This window comes from Notechis scutatus, chromosome 1 (assembly GCF_049901735.1).
Source record: "Notechis scutatus isolate UNSWTSFEM ecotype Mainland chromosome 1, rNotScu1.2, whole genome shotgun sequence".
In the NCBI taxonomy this organism is placed as follows: Eukaryota; Metazoa; Chordata; class Lepidosauria; order Squamata; family Elapidae; genus Notechis; species Notechis scutatus.
The window spans coordinates 46,157,256-46,180,969 of NC_142009.1; the positions used below are offsets into that span (position 1 = coordinate 46,157,256).

The window sequence follows — 23,714 nt, forward strand, 5'->3', positions numbered from 1 at the left end:
CTCCTTCTCCTTTCAAAAATCCATACACAAAACAACTATATTAGGTACTTGCATTTTTTAAAGTATTTATTTAGAAAAGCATTTCTAAAAAAGAAACGTTGAACATATTTATGTTAAAACTAATTACTATTTATTAGAGACAGGAAAAGTCTGTAAATCATATGATGGTGAATGGCAAACAGATGTGCAGTTTTGTTATGGTTTGAGGTCTCTGTTTTTAAAAAACGCCATTAAAATGTTGAACTGGAATAATATCTCACTAATGCTAAAACTTAGATGAGATGAATATGTATTGATCTATGTGTCCCTAGTTTATATGCCAAGAGTTCTATTCAGGCTACTAATTGAACCCACACAGACCATGAATGAAGTCTACCATGCCAGCCTAGTTTCCTCCCCCTTCTCCCCACTCTAACTTTATTTCAATGTAGTTCAAGTGGATTTTTTTAAAAAAATGCTGTCTCTACATTTCCAGGGAATTTTACATTGATATTTTCGGCCAGAACTGGAAGACATTTGACAAATTATCTGTACAGGAAGGGTGGGGCAGGGAGGAACATCCTGATTGCTTTAGGCATAATAGCCCTATTGTTGTTTGATTGCCTAGGACTTTAAAGGAAGGAGGTTAAAACCTACTGTAAACAGAGGCTTTCTTCTGCTTTTACAACTTAAGTGTTCTTCCCCTCTCTTTTCTCATAAATGAATTATGAATTTTGCAACCAAGAAGTAATGCAAATATCTTCTTACATAGAAAGCAATTGTCTAAAATAAAATTAAGGACTATCATTGTAGACATACTGGTGGGGAAATACTCCCTCTTCTTGCTTTGCATTCCAAATCAGGACACTGACAGTAATTATACTCCTGCTGTGTTGTTTATCCAAAATTTGTTTTAATGCAGATTGTTGCAGAAAATGGCCAATCTGAATTAAATTTCGGAGTGTCTACCAAAGGTTAGTGGCCTTCCCTGGAGATTGAATTTTGGTTTCCTTAGCATGCATTATGACACAAGACTCCAGAAAACAAATATTTTGCCATTTCTGACTATAGGGCAGGGGTGTCAAACTTATGTTGTCACAGCGTCGTGACGTGACGTATCTCAACTTTCCCCCTCTTTGCTAAAACAGGCATGGGCATGGCCACTCCATAATGCATCTAGCCTGGGGATCACAAGTTTGATACCCCTGCTATACAGAGTTAGAAAGAGGTTGCTGGGATAGGTGATGATGTTATTTGATTGGCGTCCCTAAATTTATGGATCCATAGTCTAGATTTTCAGTCTTCCTGATATCTTCATTCTAGTTTCTTAATAAATTGTTTTCAATAATACTCTTCACAGTTTAAGTGAATCTGTTCTGAGTGTTCCAGATTTCAATTTCTTGGTATATTGAAGAGGATAATTTATAAAAGATGGCATAGCATGTTATATATGCAATGTTTGTTTCTTGTTTTGTTTAAAGATGGGAGCTCTGCTCAGACAGCATGCTTGCATGTAAACCTTGATATATAAGGAATGGTAAGTATACTATGATGTTGATGAACAGTCAGTCAACTATGGATACAGTGTAATTATTTGCAGTGGAAAAGTTACATATGCATATTAATGCATTTATATTGTATAGATTTCTGTATTCAGTTACATGGATGAGAGTGGCTTTAGAAATATAACAGTATGATGTAGAACAGGAAGGGCATGTTCACAGTTCATCTTGCATAATGACCTTGAATGCAGATATATTATGCCGAACGCCAAGAATAAATTAAATGTAAATTATAATTGTATTTATAAAACATAAGAGATGCTCTCCTGAGTTCTGAGGCTAGTTATACAGTGGTGAAATCACATTAAAAAACAACAGCCAGAACAGAGATGGTATTCAGCAGGTTATGACCAGTTCTGGAGAACTGGTAGTGGAAATTTTGAGTAGTTCGGAGAACCAGTAGTGGAAATTTTGAGTAGTTCAGAAAATTTCATTTCATCTTTTTCTGATGATCATCCCTTCCCTTCCCTTCTCAAGGAGTAGAAAAAATTGTCCTCTGTGATTTTCCTGTTTGATAATTTTTAGTAGCATGAGCTTTAGGGGCTCTGTTGGGTTGAGCATTCTTATTTTTTTTTCTCTATGAACCTGCCCATCATTCATAGTTTATTGAAGGATCATACCACTAGGTTGACAAAGACAGCCATTCTGAAAGAAATACAGTGTCATAAACTGGTATTGCCTGGTTCTTAGTTATTTATTTAATTAATTTATGTATTAAAATTTGTTACAGCCACTCGGCTGCAATGAATTCTCCTTTTTTGCTCTTCTGCCTCTTTGTAATACAGTTAAGTAACTATTAATACTTTTGTTGTGCATTGTCTCAAATACCTGATATTGGAGGGGTGTGATATATTTGGTATAAATAAGGTATTCAAGTTGATTCTTGAAAATATGAGTGCATAGGGATAGGGCCACAATGGGGTTCCTTGGACAAATCCTAGTAGCTGGCTTTGTATTTCAGGGCAATTCTGCTGGTGCTTAATACTGTAACTCCTTTCCACAGGCTGACCCATATAGAAGGGCCATTATTTCAGCACATAGAATAGCTAATCAAATTATTTAGAATGCCTTGAAATCACACGTAATATCCCTGAACGAAGTCTCAACAGTATTTTCATATATGTAAAAAAGAAATAAAGAGTAATCTACAATATACATGAGAGGTTCAGATAAATGTAACTTTACAGATTTTTACATATTATGTTTTAAAGTACAGTAAATAAATTATTGTCTAGGCAAGTAAGTAAGAGTTAATTGATTTTTCAAACTTCATTTTATAATCAGAGATTATAGCTTTTAGAAAAAATAAAATGCAGAGTCTTATAAAGATTGATAAAACAGGTTTTTGCTAGTAAAAAAGTAGCCTTTGTTTCTAAGTCCATTAAACATGGATTATGATTTGATAAACTTTTAAGTCAACCTTATAAAAATGTTTTAGTTACTTGAATATCCCCTAAAAGCAGAATTCCCCCTGTGAACAAATTGTAACATATAGACCCTTAATATTTTCATCGTATTTCAAAGACTCTTTTGAAAGACCTTTTTTTTTATAAAAAAAATCTGTCCCGTTTGCATAATGTAAGCATCCTCCCTCCACCCTCCCTTTGGTGGAACTAGCTCAAACACTTCACAATGAAGAACTAGACGTTAATGAGCTGCAATTGTGGGAAAACGAGTGCAGTGTTGGCCTGCCTGACCTGCAGAATAATGCTACATTTAGCACAGTATTTCCCATTTGTATCATAAGCATTAAGAGGGCAACAAGCAAGGGTCTTTTCCCCCGCTCCTGTTTTGTTTTACAGAAAACTGGTAAAGGATGGGGGTGGGGAGTTAATCATGCATTGGAAGAAATTAATGTTTTTTTCTTTAATAAACACAGTCAATTGACATAAAATTGTGGTCTTGTTCTTCATTTCTTTTTAGGTGCCCTATCTGTTTTTTCTTTCATCCAGGAATGCAGGCTACAGAATAAAGGTTTTCAGAAGGCATATTCTAAATGAAGGTTAGGGAAATGTTTAAAGCAGTTCAATGGAGAACCAATTACTCAGAGGGATGGTGGGCTCCTTTGACTGAGTGTATTCAATAGGGCTGAACAGACATCTGCCAAGGATGCTTTGATTTGGATTTCTGCACTGAGCAGGAGAGTCAGATTCAATAGCCGGTGTGTCTGGCTTCCACATGTATGTCTATGGAGATTCTCAGTTATCCAGATCAGTGGCCCCCAACCTTTTTTGTGCCACGGCCCGGTACCGGCATCACAAAATGATCCGCGGCCCGGTACCGGCATCAGCATGCATGGCAAGGCGAGCCGAGCGACCGGCCAGCCAGCCATCCCCCGCTTCTCCCTGCCACCTTCAACTCCTCCTTTGTACCTTTGTCGATGGGCTTCGGGACGGCTTTGGGACGGTCGCTCGACTCGCCTTGCCTTGGGTGCTGAAAGAATCCTCGCGACTTAGTTTTGTTCGAAGCCGCCCCCCCTTCGATGAAACTAAGGCGCGAGGATTCCTTCAGGACCCAAACGCTGCTTTCCAACCGGAAAAGCTCACCGGAAGCACTTTCTCATCAAAACAAGATGGCGGTGCCCAGCAAACCGGCGGCCCAGTAGAAAATGTTCCACAGACCGGTACCGGTCCACGGCCCAGTGGTTGGGGACCCCTGATCCAGATCATGGTTGTTCCAAAGGTGTTCCCCCCACCCAAGAGGCAACTGGACTTTCTGGTTTTTCTTTGAAGATGTTTCGCTTCTCATCCAAGAAGGGAAACATCTTCAAAGAAAAACCAGAAAGTCCAGTTAAAAACAAACAAACAAACAAAACAACCACATTTGGGATTTCCACATGTATGTTTCTAGGCATGATACGAGCTTCTGTATCCATACAAACATGTTTATGGTAGAGAAGAAAAATGGAATCATTTTGTGAAGAAGTTCATTGAGATCCAGGAACTTGAAAATCCAGTCCTTTCTAGCTTTATAGGATTAGGAATGCCACTAGGACTTATGTATTCTGATCTGAAATGAAAGAGAGTGGTAGTGATGAAGATGATGTCATTTTCAATACTTAGGTTGTAAATGCTGCTGCTTATGTAGCCATAAAGAGCATGTTCAAAAGTAATAAATTGTTGACTGCTCATAAGAATGCTAGGATAGTATGCATCAGCGAGTAGAAGGGGATGGAAATGAATGGCTGGAATCATAACAAGTAATACTTCAAATTGTAACATTTGTCTTGAAAATTTTATGGGCCACAATCTCTTCATCCTCCTGGCTTGCCAAAACTGTATATGGAAAATTACCATGCAGCATAAATAAAACAGGACATGAAATCAACACTTTGTCATAAAGAATTTACAAGCTGCATTGCTTCTGTAGAGGAAAAAAAGGAGATTAAAAACAATTGTGAACAAATGCAATTGCATTGGATTGTTTCTAAATGCCTTTTCAGAGAATAGCAATAGCACTTTGACTTATATACCGCTTCATAGTGCTCTACAGCCCTCTCTAAGTGGTTAACAGAGTCAACATATTGTCCCCAGCAATCTGGGTCCTTGTTTACTGACCTCAGAAGGATGGAAGGCTGAGTCAACCTGAGAAGCAGAGAATACTATACAGCCTACATTGAACCTGAAGCACAAATTAGGTCTCTTGACACTGTATGTTGCCCAGCCATTCCTCAATCAGGCATTGTATACTTTATTGAGCAGGAGCCCTATGTTTTGTTGCTACACAGGTAGTCCTTGACATATGACCACAGTTGGGACTAGAACTTTTGTTCCTAAGCAAGTTGGTTGTTAAGTGAATCATACTCTCAATTTTGCCAAGTTTTAAGCAAATCATTGCAGTTGTTAAGTAAATCATGTGATTTGTTAGATAAATCCAGCTTTCTCCATTGACCTTGCTTTTCAGAAGCCGCCTGGGAAGATTGTAAATGGCAATCTTATGACCCTGGTATGGTGCAACTGACATCAATACATGCCAGGAGCCAAACACCTGAATTTTGATCACAAAACTGTAGGGATGCTGCAACAGTTATAAGCCTGAGGACTGGTTGTAAGTTACTTTTTTCATTGCTAAACAAATGATTGTAAGTCAAGGGCTACATATAAAATAATTTCTTGTGCTTCTGATCACTAGATGTTTAGATACCATCTCCAAAAGAAGACTCTTTTTTCATACAAATGTTTTGTTTAGACCTTGTTCCCATTTAGGCCTTAGTTTCAGCCTTATTTTGGCAGCAGCCAAAAAGCTAATACGATCCTTGATTGTATCAATAGAGACATAGAATCAAAATCATGTGAAATATTAGTACTGATTTATAAAGTCTTGTTAGGAATGTAAGTCACCTAACAGTTGGGTTGGAAAATATATAAACCAGGATAGGCATTTTAATACTGTCTCTTTAAGGGAATGCTAAAATTGTAATTGGGTGTGGTTCCTCAAACGGCCATAAGATGGAGCTAGAAACCTGGGTTGTTCTGTCCTTTTCTGGAGAGTGTTGCCATTCCTGCATTGACTGTTGCTGATCATTGTTAGTCTTGGATTTGATGTAAGTCTGTTACTGAACTGTTTTTGATACTGTTTTTGACTTTATTATTGGATTATCCCTGGACTGAAAACTGACTGCTTTAACTGTGAATGACTTGGACTGTTTGTTGAACTTTGCTTAACTGTTTACTGGAAGTAAAAACCTACATTTTACTATACAGTTTATCTGTGTGCTGGTTGTGTGTTATTCTTCACTACTCTCACTACGTCTCCCTGTGTGTGCTCATTCTCCTAACGGGGAATTACCTCAACAAGCTTTGGTAAGACTCCACCTGGAATACTGCATCCAGTTTTGTTGAGACTTTGGAAAAAGTACAAAGAAAAGCAACTTAAATGATTAAAGGCCTGGAGGCTAAAACATATGAAGAATGGTTGGAGGATTTGGGTTCGCTAGCCTAGAGAAAAGAAGGACTAGGGGGCGCATAATAGCAGTATTCCAGTATTTGAGAGGCTGCCACAAAGAAGAGAGGGTCAATTTATTTTCCAAAGCACCAGAGGGCAGAACAAGAAACAAAGGATGGAAACTAATCAAGGAAAGAAACAACCTGGAATTGAGGAGAAACTTCCTATCAGTGAGGACAATTGACCAATGGAACAGCTTGCCTTCAGAAGCTATGGGTGCTTCATCACTGGAGGTTTTTAAGAAGAGACTGGACAGCCACTTGTCTGAAATATAGGTATAGGATCTCCTGCTTGAGCAAGGGGCTGGACTAGAAGACCTCCAAGGTCCTTTCCAGCTCATTTTGATTCTGATTTTGTTCTGACAACACTGAATATTGACTAGCAAACCTTAATCAGACTGCACTTGATTATAGACCACCCGTAAGTCCAATGAACTATCCAAAGCTGCAATATAAACATACATTAAATAAATTAAATACAGTTCAGTAAACTGATTTGCAAAGGTATAGTTATTATTCAATCATGTAACAAAACTAGATAAAGCTGGGTAAGTTAATATTAGAAAAGAGGCTGAGACTTCATAGAGAATTGATTATTTAAAATGAAAGCTACCCAAATAACACTAGGATCTGTGTGGGATTAGGTTTGGATAGGTCAGAAAATTAATGGCTCTCTGTTCTCCTTGACAATGTAAGCTGCAATTGAAACATTTTTTCTAATAATTAAATTACTGCTACCTTTCATTGTATATAGACATTTTATTAGCTTATGAACAAAGGTGTCAGAAAACACAAATTGGAGTTAAGCACCTGATTTTCACTGACCTTTTGCAAGAGGCAAATGTCTTCAAGCCCTTTATGTGAAAATTGTTCCCTAAAGGATCATATGACATTTGAATAGTAGATTTAAAGGAGAGAAAAAAGGCAATTTAGGGCAACTTCACAATATGGTTGCATTGCCAAGTCTTGTAAATGCATCACTTCCTTCTCCAGGGCAATGATAATCAAAGTTGAATGAAGGTTCATACATAATGTGAAATTAGAGAATTTTAGTCTTGAATCTCTGAGGTCAAAGGCTACATTTCTCTTGTTTTATGTGTCAGTTGGCTGCTTGAAGCCAAATTGTTGCCACAGAAATAGGAAACTTCAGTGAAATAACAAGTCACATTCATTAACTTTGCAGTGAGTTTAGAGAATTAAAATCTGGGATAACTGTATACATGTTACTTCAGTAGAAATTCAGAGAGTGGAGGGGAGTTACAGCTGAAAAGGGGCTGTGAGAAAAATCTAGGATTTTTACAAACTGAGGGAATGGGAAGGCAAACAAAGTTCAGTGAAAATGTATCCAAAGTAATATCAGTTTTGACAGTTTTAAAGTGAAACCAGAAAAAAAAAATCATGAACGGGGTTCTTCAATGTCTATTAGATAGCATCCAGAATTAAAAGCCACATGCCTTAAACACCAATTGATAGGGAGTAACAGTGGATGAGGACTGCTGCTTGCCTGTCCTCCTTTAGAATTCCTTAGAGGTCTCTGGGTAACCACAGTTTGGCATTTTGACTGATCAAGCATCGCTCTTCTAATGTTCATATACCGAAGGTGTTTTTTGATAGGCATCTAAGGCCTAAATCAGAGTTCTACATTAATTTCATAGCAGAAATATGATCCATTAGAAACATGCATTAAAATGTTATGTGGCTACGAATGACCCAATAACACATGTACCTACAAGCCATAACATAAATAAGGGTGTAGACACAATCCTGCCTATTGTGCAATTAATCTGTATTTCCAGTAAAGGAAATAGGATTGGAGGAGGGAAAATTCTTTTTCCTTGCTTTTCTCTGTAGCTTCAATGCAATGAAATTTGGTCAAAAGGTCTTTTATTTCTCACATCTGCTTACCTGGCGGTTCCTTCAGTCAAGATTGTCCTCCCAGACCTGCAATTTTCTACCTAATCAATTCTATCAAAATAAATAAATAAATAAACAAAGAATGCCTGAGGCCAAGCCTGGCTGAATCTTCACTAAGCCATTCCTGAATTTGGCTTGCTCTACCATGTCTCTGTTGTCATAAATTAGATCCTGAGGGTGGACAACTAGTTTGGTTGACTTTAAGGATCTCTCAGATTCTGCTTTCTAAATGGCTGTTTGTTAGTTTTTGCTCTAGGGGACACTCCTGACTCTTCACTGCAAACAATCAAAATACAAGTTCCTTAGAGCTAAACACCTGCTTGCCTTGGGCCAGGAGGGGGAAAAATACCTTTCATTTTGGTGAGACTTGTAATGAATACAAATATTATAGCAGAAAAGTTAATCAACAGAAACCTCTTTAAATAAATTACAGACCAGCCCAATGTATCCCCCACATGATACTAAAGAAATAAAAATTATAAAATATAGGATTACTTTATACATTTCTTGCTGAGTTTGTATTTTTTGCTAGTTGTTCCCAAGATCTCAAGATGGGTGAAACACAGGTCAAAGACAGGATGTGCTGATATACAAAATCACATTAGAGTTTAATCAGTTTCACTGAGATTAATGGGAGTTAATCCAAAATAACTGCATATAAAATTGCTGCTTTTAAATATATAACTGTTATTGGGTTTGAATTATTTATCAGTCCAGATTATAGGAAGCTGAAAAGGGTAGAAACAAGAGAGAATGACGCTTCCTATTTCCTTCTGTTTCTGCCTTTCCCAGAAGGACTTTCAACATGCCTTATGCTATAAAATGAAACTCTGTGTAGGGTTTCAAATTGTGGGATATTAGAAGAATCACAGATTTATGCTGACTTCCTATTAACCTTGTTAATGAGAAAGTCATTATAGTACATTTTATTTTAATTAATTGTTTAATATATTGGTGGACCATTTTCCATTATTGCAAATCACAAGTTGGTAGATGTATGTGTCAAAGTACATAACTCACTGGTTGGGAGTACTTTAATCATTCTGTTTTGCTATGATAAAGCTGCTGCAGCAATTTACAGATCATTTAAAGAAAATGAAAGGAAAAAAGAATAACGTGTAGGAGGAAGAAAAAACAAATTCAGACATAGTTCTTAAAGTTTCAGAGCATCTATAATGACCTCCTGAGATGAGGAGAAAAAGGCCACCAAAATGGCTTTTTTCTTAGCAGAACTGTGTTAGAAGCTGTCATCCTTTTTTTTTTTTTTTTTTTGCTGTATTATAGAGGTTGAGAAGAATCAAATCACAGCAAACTTTTAAAGAAAACAGCAGGATAATATTCTTGTATCTTCTTCAACATTGCAAGTTCTTATCAAGTGAGAAATACCACTTCTTTTGAAACTCAATGTCAAACAGAAAAGTATTTAAAAAGTAAACAGCCTTTTTTTCTTTTCAGGCATAATTACGTGGTAATCATTTCTCCCTGTCATAACTGGATGTATACTTTATCTGTCTTTCATTTATGGAGCTTAAATGAAACTGTGACGCTAATTTATCCATCTGACTATCCCTGAAGTAATATCTGCAGTTTAACATAGCTAAAATGAAAAAAATCCCTCACATTTTAATTTAAGAACTGTGTTGAAAAATCTATAGCACTTTGAAACTATGAGCGATTATATTTTTTGATAAGGATAATATACAAAAAGAAATACTAATATACTTATTTGAGGAGGAAATCATCATTATTCCCCTTTTAAGAAAAAAAAAGTCTCAGATTTCCATTTGTATATAAAGTCTAAATGAAAACTGAAATGCACCAAGATTAACCATTAGATAAAAAGTTGTGACTAGAACAGATTAGCCAGAATTAAATGTACACTTGATCAAATATTATACTATACATTCTTATTTGGTTTTTTATTATTTTAATTATTTAATCTTAAGAGAGATGGCTATCAATAAGCCAACAAAGTCAATTCAACGTGAGGGTATCGCTTTCTTTATTAGCAAACTTTGTTATAATGGTCTTTCTATCTCAAACATTTTAGCTCTGCTCTAGATTTGTCTAAGATAAGTTTGACCTACAATCTATAAATTCATATTAACTTTAGATAGTGTGCTGCCCTGCTCCCCATACACACATACACACACACACACTGTAGCAAGAGTTCTATAGATGTTTATTTACACACACACCCCAAAAAAACCCACAGGTCCTCTGAAAACATTCCTGTTGCACAGGTACAGATTCCGAGCTCAGCACAGCAAGAGTCACTAGGTAACTGAATCCAACAGGCATATACAAAGTCCAGGAAAGTAGTCCACAATTTAAACAAGTCAGGATACATGGCACAAGCATACAAGACATACAAATGAGCATGTTGGTCAAGCAACACTCAAGTTCTCAGGGCGGGATTAAGTAGGCAAAGCCAGTGCAACCCTTCATGAGAGGTGAGGTTGCCTCACGAGTAGTCTAGCTGACCAGCATTGTGCCTGTCTCCCCTCTGCTCTCCATGTCCTTGGATCAAGAGGAGGTGTGGACTCCATCCCCTCTAATTGCTTAATGGGCAGCAGCTGTTCCTGGTCCTTGCTCCAGGAGCATCTTGGCCAATTCGCCTACCTCAGCCTCAGCCTGTTGTTCATCCAATTGATCCAGCTGAGGCTGCTCCATTGGGCTAGCACTCTTTGAGCTCTGATCTTGATCAATACTCCATTCCATGTTTTCCTCTGCAGACTCAAACTCACCCTCCTGCTCTGAACTTGCATCTGGAAAGGGGGTATGTGGGCAGATCCATGACAGATAGGGATATACAGAAAATAAGAGATTTGATTAGATTTACACCAATAATGAGTTCATGTGATCAAAATATGGAATGTGAACTTCCCCACTTCCTTGTTTACAGAATAGGTAAAGTTTCCCTGTCTAATCATGCTTGGCTGTAGGCCTCAATGCTCATCTCCGTTTCTTAGCTGAGGGAGCCAATTTTTCCTGAAAACATTTTCTGTGGTCATGTGGCTAGCATGGCTATATGCCAAAGGCACATGGAACACTATTACCATCTCACTGAAGTGGCACCTATTAATCAACTGGCATTGAATGCTTTCAAACTGTTAGGTGGACAAAAATGGTGCAAATAAAGAGGAAACCACGTAAGTTACATATGATTTACTTGGCCAATGAAATAGCCATTTATCTAAGTCAGAGGACTCCAAACCATTATGAGGAAGAGACAGAAGAGATTTAGGTAGAATATTTCTGAGTTCATTCTTCCTTGTAATAGCGATGGAGAGAAAGTCTGCAGATCTATTTATATTTTATTTATTTGTATAATAATAACAAGATGGTGAACATATCCGACATACCTTCCTATTTTCCCTACATCAACAACCCTGTGAGGTGGGTTGGACTGTGAAAGAATGATTGGCTCAAAGTCATCCAGCTGGCTTTCATGGTTAAGATAGCATTTGAATTCATAGTCTATAACTTCTAGCCTGGTGCTTTAATACCTAGATCAAACTGGCTATCATGCTTAAAAGTTTTAATCTTTCATCATAGCTTTCCATCCTCTAAAATTGAACAACGGAGATTGGGGTGAGCATCTCAATATTTCTATAGATCTGAGATCTTTAGGGGAGAATAGGTTATAATCTTGGGATTAAAAAAATAACATGATTTCTCATTTGGGCAACTTAAAGGGTTAAGATTGGAAGAGCAGAAATGTGCTTCCTCTATAATATCTTCTTCTGTGTGGACTGCTAACCAACTAACCAGTTTATTGAAAGGATAAGTCTGCTGTTTATATTTTTTAGATACTCAAGTAAAAAACAAGGTTTTGGTAAGCAAGAGCCTCCAGATCTGAGCTGCATAATTCTGAACAACTGAATTTTCCAAGACAGATCTGTAGTCCTATTTATGGGCTGGGCCAGGTTATCTGCAAGTCCTTCTCTCATGATTGAATGCAAAATTCATGTCCCAAGATAATGTTTCAAGATTCAATCTGGGTTGGTCACTGGGACTAGAAGCTTTTGGAAGAGAAATTCCCTGAGTATCCAGCACAAGTCTGAAAGCTCAGAAGACAAAACCTCTGGTCCCAATGACCGACCCAGATTGAATCTTGTAAGATCTTCTCTCACTAAGGACATCTATCAGACCTACCAGACCAGATAGCCTGAATACACTCCTAGTCCCTTCCCATAAATATTGCAATGTAATGCAAGTTAGAAAAAATGGCTTTTCCTTATCCTATGGAATATTCTTTCTCCTAAGGTTTGATGCATTATGGATTCAGCAAGCCTCTTCCAGAAAGCACAGAAGATCTGGTTTCCCCCCCAAGTGCTGAGATATGAGGGGGTGAGTGAGAGGTTTTTATGATGTTTTATGTATGCTGAAAAATTAACTTTGGAGCCAGATTTTTAACATTTATGGTTTTAATATATTTATGTATATGCTGTTTTATTAATTGCTAATTAGGAGTTTGATACAAAAAGGCAGCTTTATATTTAAATAAATAAACATTAAAATATTAAATTAGGGTATGCAGCATTTTGTTCCAATAATATTCAATCAGAGAAGTGTGGGAACCTACAACCAGAATATGAGCTCCAAATGCACTGTTTCCTGCTCTGCTAATAAAATACATTTTTCAGCATCCCATTTTCTTCTAGGTTCTTTTCCAACAAAAATGCAGAAAGCATTAGTTAACTCAGAGGGGGGAAAACTAGTATTTTTTTTCTTTCAAAAAATTTCATTTTTTACTTCCAATACACAAAAAGTGTACAGAGCACAATAGCAACAGATGCACTTAAAAGCCAAATAATTTTGTAAAAAAGAAGAAGAAAATTTAATGATGAAATGTTTATTTCTAGAATTCAGCTCTCTTTTAAAGCCAGTGCACTTACTTAACTGTAGCAAGTCAGGGGTGGCAATTTGCCAAGAGGTGGTGCCTTGCTTGTAGAAGCTTGTGCAACAGCATAAATCACAAACATAGGCCAAAGCTGTTTTCTTTGTAGGCTTCACTCATGTTGCCTGCAGCTATCGCTGCTTGCAACTCTATTTAATCACTGTAATTATTTCCAATGTGTCTATCTGGGCAATCTTGAGCTTTATGAGAATGTTATTCATAGCTTATCAGTTAGAATCTTGAGGGTCCCATTCCTTTCTCCCCAAGGGTCTCTACTAAGCCGGTTTCATTGGAATCAGGGCAGAGGGATGCTTGTAATGTTTATATCTTTATTTTGAATTACAGGCCTTTAAAAAAAAAACCTAAGTCTCTGAAACTAATCAGATCTTGAAATCTCAGCAGAGGCTATAATTTCCTGGTAGGAAATTAAGGACCATATATTGTTTGTGAAAAGGGAGTACCTACAGAGATGCTGATTGGCTTCTTGGTTTACATCTTAATTTGCTGACTGTGTAAAGATTGTTTGCCCAAAGGATTGACAAGTATATAGAAATGGTATTCACTCTGGTTAAATAGATACTTCCTATGGGAGATTTTTAAAAAGGGATTTAACATAATAAGAATGTTTTGCAAGTTAATTTTGTCAAGTGATGAATTGTGGGCAGTATATTCTGAAACGGATTCTGCTGTGATTGACATCAGAGGGTACAAACCTCTACAAATGAATCTTGTTCCAATTTCTCAACTGGAAAGAATCTACAAATGAAAGTGGGAACAATTTTACAAATAAATTGAATATAGAAGAATGGAACTATTTAGATATATAATATTGGTTAAAAAAATGCTGTCAGCATTCTAGCAACCCTCCTTTTCAACCAATAACTTCAAGATAGACATCTCTCAAAGATTGCTTTATTTGGATAGTAACTGGCACATCTGTGGAATCTCGAATCTGAAAGTTTCCGGCTTCCTTGCAATATTCAAAACTACAAATCCACACACCCACCCCTTGGCTGTCATCACATCACAAGGCCCAATCATGATCCGTCCTAAAGTAAGATTCTTATTTCATTCTGCACCATACTCAATGACCTTGAACTAGCAAAAGAATTTTATTTTTCTACTTAGAGGTACCCAATTGAATCCTCCCCTCCCACTTTCTCAGGCTTGTGGCAGCATGGGAGCATCAAATTTCAATATGGCTTCCAAAGCTGACAATTGCACTATCTTTAGTTCCAGAGGGCACAGTTCTCTAAATGCTTTTGACAGATGTTGGAAGAAATATCCTTCTGGGTTCAGTTCCAAGTGGGGAAAAAGAAATTGGAACCATGGAGGCTGTTTGGAAGGTTTAACATCAGGACCACATGGCTGAAGCTTCAGAGAAGGATGATCACATGCTCCAAGGTGAAGGAAGAGATCAAGAAAGGGCTGAGGTGCTGAGAGTGCCTGGGTTTTATATCCTCTGTTGGGATTTGAATTTGAGCTTGTATTCTGATTGGTTGTCAGACTCCCATGAAGAGCAACTCTGTAGGCTGTCCTGAGTTCCAGGCTTGGTTGAGCCTTGCTGGATGATGATGTAATGAAAGGGCTTTGGGCAATTTCTAATATGGCTCTATCTGAAGAAGGTAGATCTTTTGTTGTGTAGAATAGACTGGCCCAGGCCTTAATGGCTCACCCTTTCGGCATGTTGAGCGTTCTTGATGGAATTGAGTGTCAGGAGGTTTTGCTTGGTGGGCCATGGCCTAGAAGTTTGTGTGAAGCGATGTTGGGGATTACAGGAGGTGGGACGGGCTTTGCTCAGAAGCAGCTGCTGAAGTGGGGCGCTAAGAGGTGGCAGTGGGGCGTTCGGGGCACTTCAGCAACATAAAATAAATACAAAGAAAACAAATCAACAAGAATCAGCAAAGCATCTCTGATTAGATTCTATTCACTACTAGAATCTAATCAGAGATGCTTTGCCGATTGTAGTTTAATGACCTGCTCCAGCAGGGTTAGAAGGGAGTGTTTGTGTGTGTGTGTGTGCGCATAGCTGTCAAAACTCCAAAAACAGGTGAAGTAGCTCTGGGGAGACCAGTCATAAATTAGAACACTTGCTAAACAACCAGCCATTAAGTGGGGACCACTTGTATTTGGTTTGCCAGTTACCTGGCCACACCCATCGAGTCACATGACCACCAAACCACACCTACCCGGTCATGTGACCAATAAGCCACACCCAGCCAGCAAGCCACACCAGCCATTCACATGACCAGCAAGCCACGCCCACCCAGTCACGTGACCAGCAAGCCACGCCCTCAAATTATGTCATGCCCACAGAAATTTGAATCCCACCCCTGGGTGGGGGACACAGAGAATTAGTTTGTAGCACCAAAGGGGTGGTGGACTGAAAAAGTTTGGGAACCACTGCCTTAAATGATTCACATATGTTACTTAGACTTAGAACAGGGGAGTCAAACTCAATTTCAGGATTGTGTTTGACCTCAGAGGGCCGAGGGGGCATGGCCATGTTGGGTGTGACTTGTGTCGGGGGTACCTGTGCTAGCCAATGCTAAAGCAGGACTTCTCAGAGACCCTCCCTCACTCTCATTAAAATCTCTTTCCTTCCTTCTTTCCTTCCTTTCTTCCTTTTCTTCTTTTTCCTTCCCTCTTCTCTCTTCATTCTCCTTTCTTTTTCCTTCCCCTTTCCTTATTTTTCCTTCCTTGCTCTCTATTCCCATCTTCCCTTTCCCTTTCTCCTTTCCTGTCCCTTCTTGCATGCTCAAATGCAAAAGGGAAAACATTTCTCCTTTTGTTTTGTTTTAAGTTTGTTTTGATAGCCCTCTACCAATGAAAACAGAGCCTGAGAGGCCACATGCAGCCTTCCCCCGAGCTCCATTTTCTCTGGCAGAGGCATCACAAGCCGGTCCTTTGCTATTTCCAGACTGGCCTTGCAGGCCAGATCTAAGCACCCCACAGGCTGGATCTGGCACGTGGGCCCTGAGTTTGACACCCTTGCTCTACATGATAAGGAAACTTATAAAAGCTTCGGGGATTTGAACAAGCATAACTGCTACATACAATTCCATTTCCATCTTGGAAAAATGATAGACTTAACACAGTGATGAAGCAAAAATGTTGTGTACAAAAGGCCTCAGGTTTGTTTGGTTGTTTACTTATTTAGAAAATATAGATAGCAGATTCATTCTGCAGCATCTCCAGGTAGGATTAGGGAAAAGAGTCACAAAGAGCTATAGTCAGTATCAGTAAACCCTGGATGTGTGGAAGCTTTCTTCTAATTCAGTAGAAGGCAATTTCCTGTGCTGATGTTGACATATAATTTCAGATCAGAGATATATTAGCTTTTATCTCAGCCTTCCTGAATTTATCCTTCAGATACATATACCAAAATATCAGTTGTATCTTACATGGAATGTTTCATAGGTGTTAGAAATATAATAGTATTGATTCTGGAAAGAATTAACTTCCAGAAAAACAATTAATTGCAAATCTGTAGTCCTCTTTGGGGCTCTGAATGGGTATCCAGTCTAAATCTAGGGCAATTCATAAATGATTTTCTATATGTTTATGATCTATCTGATAATTTTCATTTGAACAACTGATATAAGGTTATGCTATTTTATCCAAGTAAAATTAAGCCTTGCATTACACACCTCTAAATTAGTTGACTTCCTAGAGGGTTCAGACTTTTTGCTTTATTACAACAGAACTGTAGATGACACATAAATGCTACCATCACAATCAACAACAAAAACAGTTTCCATGACTTTTAAATATCCCTAAATCATGCATTATTCAAAGGTTCCTCAGACATTCCTAATGATTAGAGAAAAAAGTGAGACAAATTAGCAGGGCTTTTCTTGGGCAAACATGTATGTCAACACAGGTCAAAGTCTCTTGATAAGATTAAAGTACATTTTAGAGGGTCATGGGCATCCACAACAATCTGAGTTTTTGTCAAAATGACAGCACATGCATTGTGACATCCCTTATGTACTTAGGGTGAACCCATCCCTACAAACACCTATGCAGAGGGAGAGATTTTATACATGCATAAGACACCATGAATTGAAGTGTTACAGTTTGAAGAATTCTGATTAGTATTAAAATTAAATTTCCAGGGAGCAATTTTGTGCCAAAATCTGTATAAAAATAGATATGTGGGCCTCTTTTATATTTATGGAAGGACCCACCTGCAATAAAACTGAATGCCAAGCTGATTTAAGTAATTGTACCAATGCACGTTATCTGCCACCACCCAAGTGTGTATACAAAACTCTATTGTTAAATATCAGATTTGTTTCATCCTGTGGAAGGAAAAAATATGCTAGCAGATGGAATCCAAAAGAACAATGTACTTTCCACATCAAGAGATGAGAGTTTAATAACCACAAATTATTGCAGGTAATTTGGCACAAATTTAGGCTAACCCACAAAAATGCAGTTTTGACTAGAAAGAAGAAAGAAGCATCCTATAACATAGGAGCCACTCTTCCCATTAATTAAACTGTGATTCAGTTCAATTATAATAGATAGTCACAAATGCCAGGAGATGGAGAATTGCAGCGGAATTGTACATAGTGATTTTGAGCCGGAAGGTTGTATATATAAACAGATAATGTACTCATATGCAGCAAGAGCAATAATATCTTCTAAGTGCTATTGCTAACTAAAACAGTCATTAAATGATATATTCTAGGAATCAAAAAGAGGTAATATCATAGCATAAAGCCTACCAATTAAACAATATTTACAAGGCAGTGAAATGCTAGGCCAATGAAATTTAGCATACGTGGGAACAATGGATGCAGATCCTGACACATAATGCAATGTCTTTTTCTGCTAGCTGATGACCAAGCACTGACAGGTATTATTGGTAGGGAAATTTGGTTTCCTCCCTGCTAAAGAAGCACCACACACATGTTCTACTGAGAAATGGGAAACATACCATGGATATTCCAGGAATGGAAATGATATGTTATAGATCTTATCAGGGGCGACTAACTGATCATGCCAAAGAAAGTTCAGTTAGAACTTGATATTTCTTCTTTCTTTCATTTTACACAATCACAGCAGGTGGCAGCATATGATTGACCTTATTTGGACCGAGGAGAGAAGGAGGGTCGAACCTAGTTTGGAGATGGGAGATGGTAGGTTGTAGGTAGGTTGTAGGTTGCCTGCAGTGTGGAAAAACCTCTTGGATGATTGCTGTACTGTTGCCAAGGTAACTGCATGGATGTGTTCATGATATCACTGGGACATGAGGTCAACTCAAAATAATTTGTTACTTTATAGGTGGTGGTTGGGAGGAGATGGTGCCAGAATCCAGGAAAAAAAAAAAGGGAAGACCTTCAAACACACATTGCAATAGTTTCAGAAAATATAAAGTCCCATTTTCAGGTAGTAAAATGTCATGAACCTTCAATTGTATGTTGTAATTCTTAAACATATCAAATAGATATTTTGCAAAGTAAGAAATAATAAGATAGCTGTAAGAAATACAAGTAAGGTAACACAGAAGGAGCTTTTTAAATATTTGAGAATGAAAAGGTAAATATGATTACCTCACTTGAAAAATGAGATGGGGAGAAGCAATTATGCTTGGTTAGCACAGCATATAATCCCTGAATTTAGAAGATTTGAATGGAATATTACTGGAGAAACAGAAAGAGAAAGTAGCAGAACACAGAGAGAAAAGCAATGTTAGAAAGAGAACAAAGCATGATGCAGACACCTGGAAGGTTCTGGATTAGCCTTTGAAATTTACCACAAGATTATAAGGGCAGTAGAACATTCGATCATCTGCTCAAAACCACACACACACACACACACACAAACCCCTCCAAACAAAAACAAAAACAGGTAAGATATTAAAGATAACCTCGTCCTCAATGGCAGGCTGTGGTACTTGAGAACTGTAGATGGTTGACTGGATGTGGTTACAAATTAAACTGTAATATAAGATGGACTTTTCATGTAAGGGTTTCCAGCAGAAGTTGTGGTTGGTTAGCAATGATATTCTTTCATAAAAAACTGAGAATATATTATGGCTTTTTCCTCAGCACCTTAGTGTGGGACTCAGAGCCATTTAAAACCTGTAATTAATGCCAGGTGCATAAACTTCAGTTATATTTTTAAACTGTGGAAAAAATCGTCAGGCCCGAGAAAAAATGAACACCCTCCATTTGCCATTCATTATAGCTGTCAGGCAACCATAAATAGAGGACCAACCATCTGCAGGTGTACTATTCTCATTCTGTTGTGCAATCCCCACAGTTCTTATAACTCTGCTAAATGAAATGTTTGTCCAAGGAATGACATGAAGGACACTGATGACTTAAGTAACATTGCCCAGTCAATTACACATTAATAGCAAGCTGCAATTTGGCCACCATGACATTTGCAGTTAATAGCAATGAAAACAGTTAACCTTTTTTGTCAGTTGAGAGTATTTATTATGAATCTAGAATGATTTGACAAATACTTTTTAGAGAACTCTGGGAAATATAGTTTAGTGATGGATGGTTGCCATCTCTTTAAGAAATTTCTCAAGAACTTTACTAATTTGCCAAGGTGCTTTGGAGAGAAAACCATAGCATTTTAAATGGAATAAAACTGGCATAAAATAATAATATGAATTCTGTATTGGAGAGTGGGTGATTCCTGATATAGAAATGTGTAATTTATGTGTATATTTATTTAACATATCAACATTTTTTGGTTTACGCCCACCATTGTTTACATAATAATCAACATCCAATAAACGTTATGTTAAAATACAACTAGACATATATAATATAAAATTAAAGATGGTAAAATAAATTCCTCAATGAACTAATGCAATGTGCTCTACCCGAGGCTATGTCTGTAGAGTATCTGGAAGCTACCACTGGTGCACAAGGCAGCTTGCATAGCAGAGATGTTACATGTGCAGCATATAACACCTTTGCTCTGCAAGCTGCATTAGGTGCCAGTTAGCTTCCAGGTCAATTCAAGATGTTAGTTATCACATTTAAAGCCCCTCATGGCATGACACTGGTTACCTGAGGAACCATCTAATTCCATTGCCCCATTACATCCAGTCACACAGGGATGGTACATTGCAAATTCTGTTAAAGAATTTTGACTGGAAGGAGGATCCAGCAAGAAACCCTTCTGTGCATTGCCCCCACTTTGGAACACCTTACTCCTAGAGGTGTGGTGCCCCCCCCCACACTTCTGGGTGGGGGGAAGAGACATTCTACAGGACAGGTGCCACAGTAGAAAACACTCATTTTGGGAACCTTTTCCATATGTGCCCCTCCATTTTCTTCTGATTTCTAAAAATTGAACCAACAGGAAAGATTTAACAGCTCAATAGGACTGTCCAGCATTAATCCAAAATAATTGTAGAAAGAAGATGCTGCTGCAGAGCAAACAATTGAACTCTATTTTTTTTTAAAAAAAAAAAAACTTGTAATTTGAAAAAGTATTAACAATAAATAAGTTTCTGTTCACAGCAATGACACGACTTTCTTTTATTAGGAGTGAGCAATTTTAGGGAGGTACTAAAAGGAATGTACATCCTTTGCCATGTGGGTAGACTGTGATGTTCTTGCCTTATTTAGTGATGAGGCAGCCTAGAGCAATTTGTGAATGTGTTATATTTCATTGTATAAATAATCTCTCCAGCAGTCTGTAGCACCCAGACTTTCTATGCTTCACATAAATCTAAGTAAAAGTACCACAAGGGAATTTTTTCTCATTACATTTTTTTTAATTAGCAACATTACTCTCATCTCTAAGGAGATATCTTACCCTTGAGAAATTGTTAGAAAATTTCTTCTCCTTCTTCAGGAATTCTTAGAAGTCTTCCTGTTTCTCTGTCCAAAACTGAGGTGAGGGATTTGAAAAGTCTGTTGGTGCTCAGCTTTTATTTGTATGAGGGAATTTTATTCTCTCAGAAAATTGGTTAATGTGTTGCATGACTGAAAAGGGAATAGAAAATCAAAACCAAAGACTTCTGTTTCTTTTTGCAATTCTTACTCCTCATTTCCCATGGTAGAAGTACACCCCATAACAAGCCTCCAAAGAAAGCAGGAGACTGTGTGAGAACACATGGAAAGGAAAAGAGAAATAGTGAACCCAATGTTACACATAATGCTAAGCTATAATATACCTTGTTTGTTTTTGGCTTTCTGTGATATATGGACCACCCCTTCAATAAGAAAAATGTGGTTGCAGACCACAGTAAAAGGCTTTTAGCAATGCACTAAGCCAAAAGCAACAAATCCCATTATGGCTTATTTATGAATTAGAAATAACTGCTCTGTTGCTTTAGGCCAGTGTTTTTCAAACTTGGCAATTTAAGATGTGTGGACTTCAATTCCCAGAATTTCCTAGCCAGCAACATCTTAAATTTGTGAAGTTCAAAAAGCAGTAGATTTATCCCTATTCTCAATTAAGGAAGAATTTCTTTCCATGTCTAACTTTTGATGAAAAGTAGGAACAAGTTGGGTGTTATGTTTGAGGCATGGGTTTAATGAACGGAGACCAGACTGTCAACCTTGAACTTCAGCTCTTTATTTACAGCATGTTAACAGAGACAAAAAACCCCGGATAGCGGCCGCCCTTTTATAGAGTGAACTGCTATCCGGATGACCAATGGATGATGTTATTGGGTTTGAACCTCGTCCAATGGGACTCGGCCCGCCAACAGCCAGTCAGATTGCTCGGAATGAACCAATCATAACTTGCCATTATATGGGCCAATAGGAAGTGCAGGATTACGATCCTGCTATGTAAATGAATCTTTATTAATCACATTTCTTTAGTTCACAACACCCCTCCCCTCTGGGTTCCGTTTGACGGCTGTGGTGACGTAATCATGCAGGTATGCAGGTCGTTTTACCTGCCTATTTGATTTCCGCTGTTCCACCGGTTTTTGTTTAAAGTTCGGTTCCGGTGGAACGCAAGGCTCGTTTTCGCACGGGGTTGATTCCGCGACACTATCAGGGTCCCTTAAGTCCATTCCTGGATCGGGCGGGCATGTTTCCACTACGGTGTTCCTCTGCGGGGAGGATGCCCCCGATTCCGGACCTTCTTCAGGTGGCGCGAGCACTTGGTTTAGCGGCCGTCTGTACTCGATTACGTCATCGTCTATACGATCTTCGTCCCCCTCGGTATTCCCTCCCCTCTGAGTTTGGAAGTCCGGGGGGTCGCGGATATTTGGTTGTAAGCGAGATCGAAGTTGATCTATGTGGCGTTTCCATATCTTGCCATCTGTCATCTTAAGGCGGTAAGATCTAGGGCCAGTGAGGTAGACTACAGTGGCTGGGACCCACAACGGTTCGCCGGAAAGATTTTTGGCGTAGACCAAGTCGCCTACCTTGAATTGGCGATACGTTCCGCTGGATCCACAAGGTTTCTCTGGCGAATAAGCCGGGTGTAATCAGTCGAGGTGGGAGCGAAGCTTCCGCCCCATTAAAAGTTCGGCTGGGGTCTTGTTGGTGACACTGTGGGGGGTAATGTGTTGTAGTAAGAGTATTTTGTTCAATCTAGCGTCGATGTCCCCCGGATCCATTTTTTGTAGTGTCTTTTTAACAAATTAGACCATCCGTTCTGCTCTACCATTTGCCGCAGGGTGAGCCGGCGAAGTCAAGGCATGGCGGATACCCCGGTCCGCCAAGTATTGTTCGAAGGTGAGAGCAGTAAACTGGGGTCCATTGTCAGAAACTAGAACGTCCGGGAAACCGTGTGTTGCAAATAATCTATCTAGTTTTTTAATAACGGAGTCAGTAGTCGTGCTTTTCATCTTGTGGATTTCGAGCCAGTTGGAGTAAGCATCCACGGTTAGGAGAAAAGTGTGTCCTTTAGTGGGTCCCGCAAAATCAATGTGGATGCGGGACCACAGGCCTCGAGGAGTTTCCCATTCGGTGGGAATCGCTCTCGGTGGGGCGTTGCTGGCTTCTTGGCAGTTTCTACACGTGGTTACCCAGGCTTCAATTTGTTTATCGATGCCTGGCCACCACACGTAGCTTCGAGCGAGAGCCTTCATGTGGACGATGCCCTGGATGTCCTTCGTGCAGGGTTTGCAACACGAGTCGCTGTAGTCTCTCTGGTACGACGCCTCTATCTCCCCATAGGATGCAGCCCTTCTGGGAAAATAGTTCCGTTTGCCAGTGTTTGAACGGTTTCTTCGACTGGCCACCGCGTTCGACCCAACTGAGAACTCTTGCGAGGATAGCGTCTCGTTTTGTGTCGGCGGCGATATCCCTTGCCGTTAGTGGCGGCGAGTTGAGGGTTTCAATTTGCAGTGTAGTGAGGGTCGGAGCTGGGTCGCTGACGGTTTCCGGAAGTGGGGAACGGCTCAAAGCATCACCGTGGGGAATGGCTTTCCCTGGGCGATGCTGCAGTACGTAGTTGTAGGCTGCTAGG

At 38.8% G+C, this 23,714-nt stretch overlaps 2 long non-coding RNA genes across 2 annotated transcripts in view; both read left to right on the plus strand.

Moving 5' to 3' along the window:
- The window catches only part of LOC148132774 (uncharacterized), a 76,282-nt gene that overhangs the window by 38,776 nt on the left and 13,792 nt on the right, over window positions 1-23,714 (plus strand). Inside the window, exon 2 of the long non-coding RNA XR_015749193.1 lies at window positions 12,668-12,751. This is a non-coding gene — a long non-coding RNA (uncharacterized LOC148132774). The remainder of the gene's footprint in view (window positions 1-12,667; window positions 12,752-23,714) is intronic.
- On the plus strand, window positions 1,461-5,677 carry LOC148132775 (uncharacterized). The gene is made up of 3 exons (XR_015749195.1): window positions 1,461-1,516; window positions 2,272-2,325; window positions 5,445-5,677. It is a non-coding gene; the product is annotated as an uncharacterized LOC148132775 (long non-coding RNA).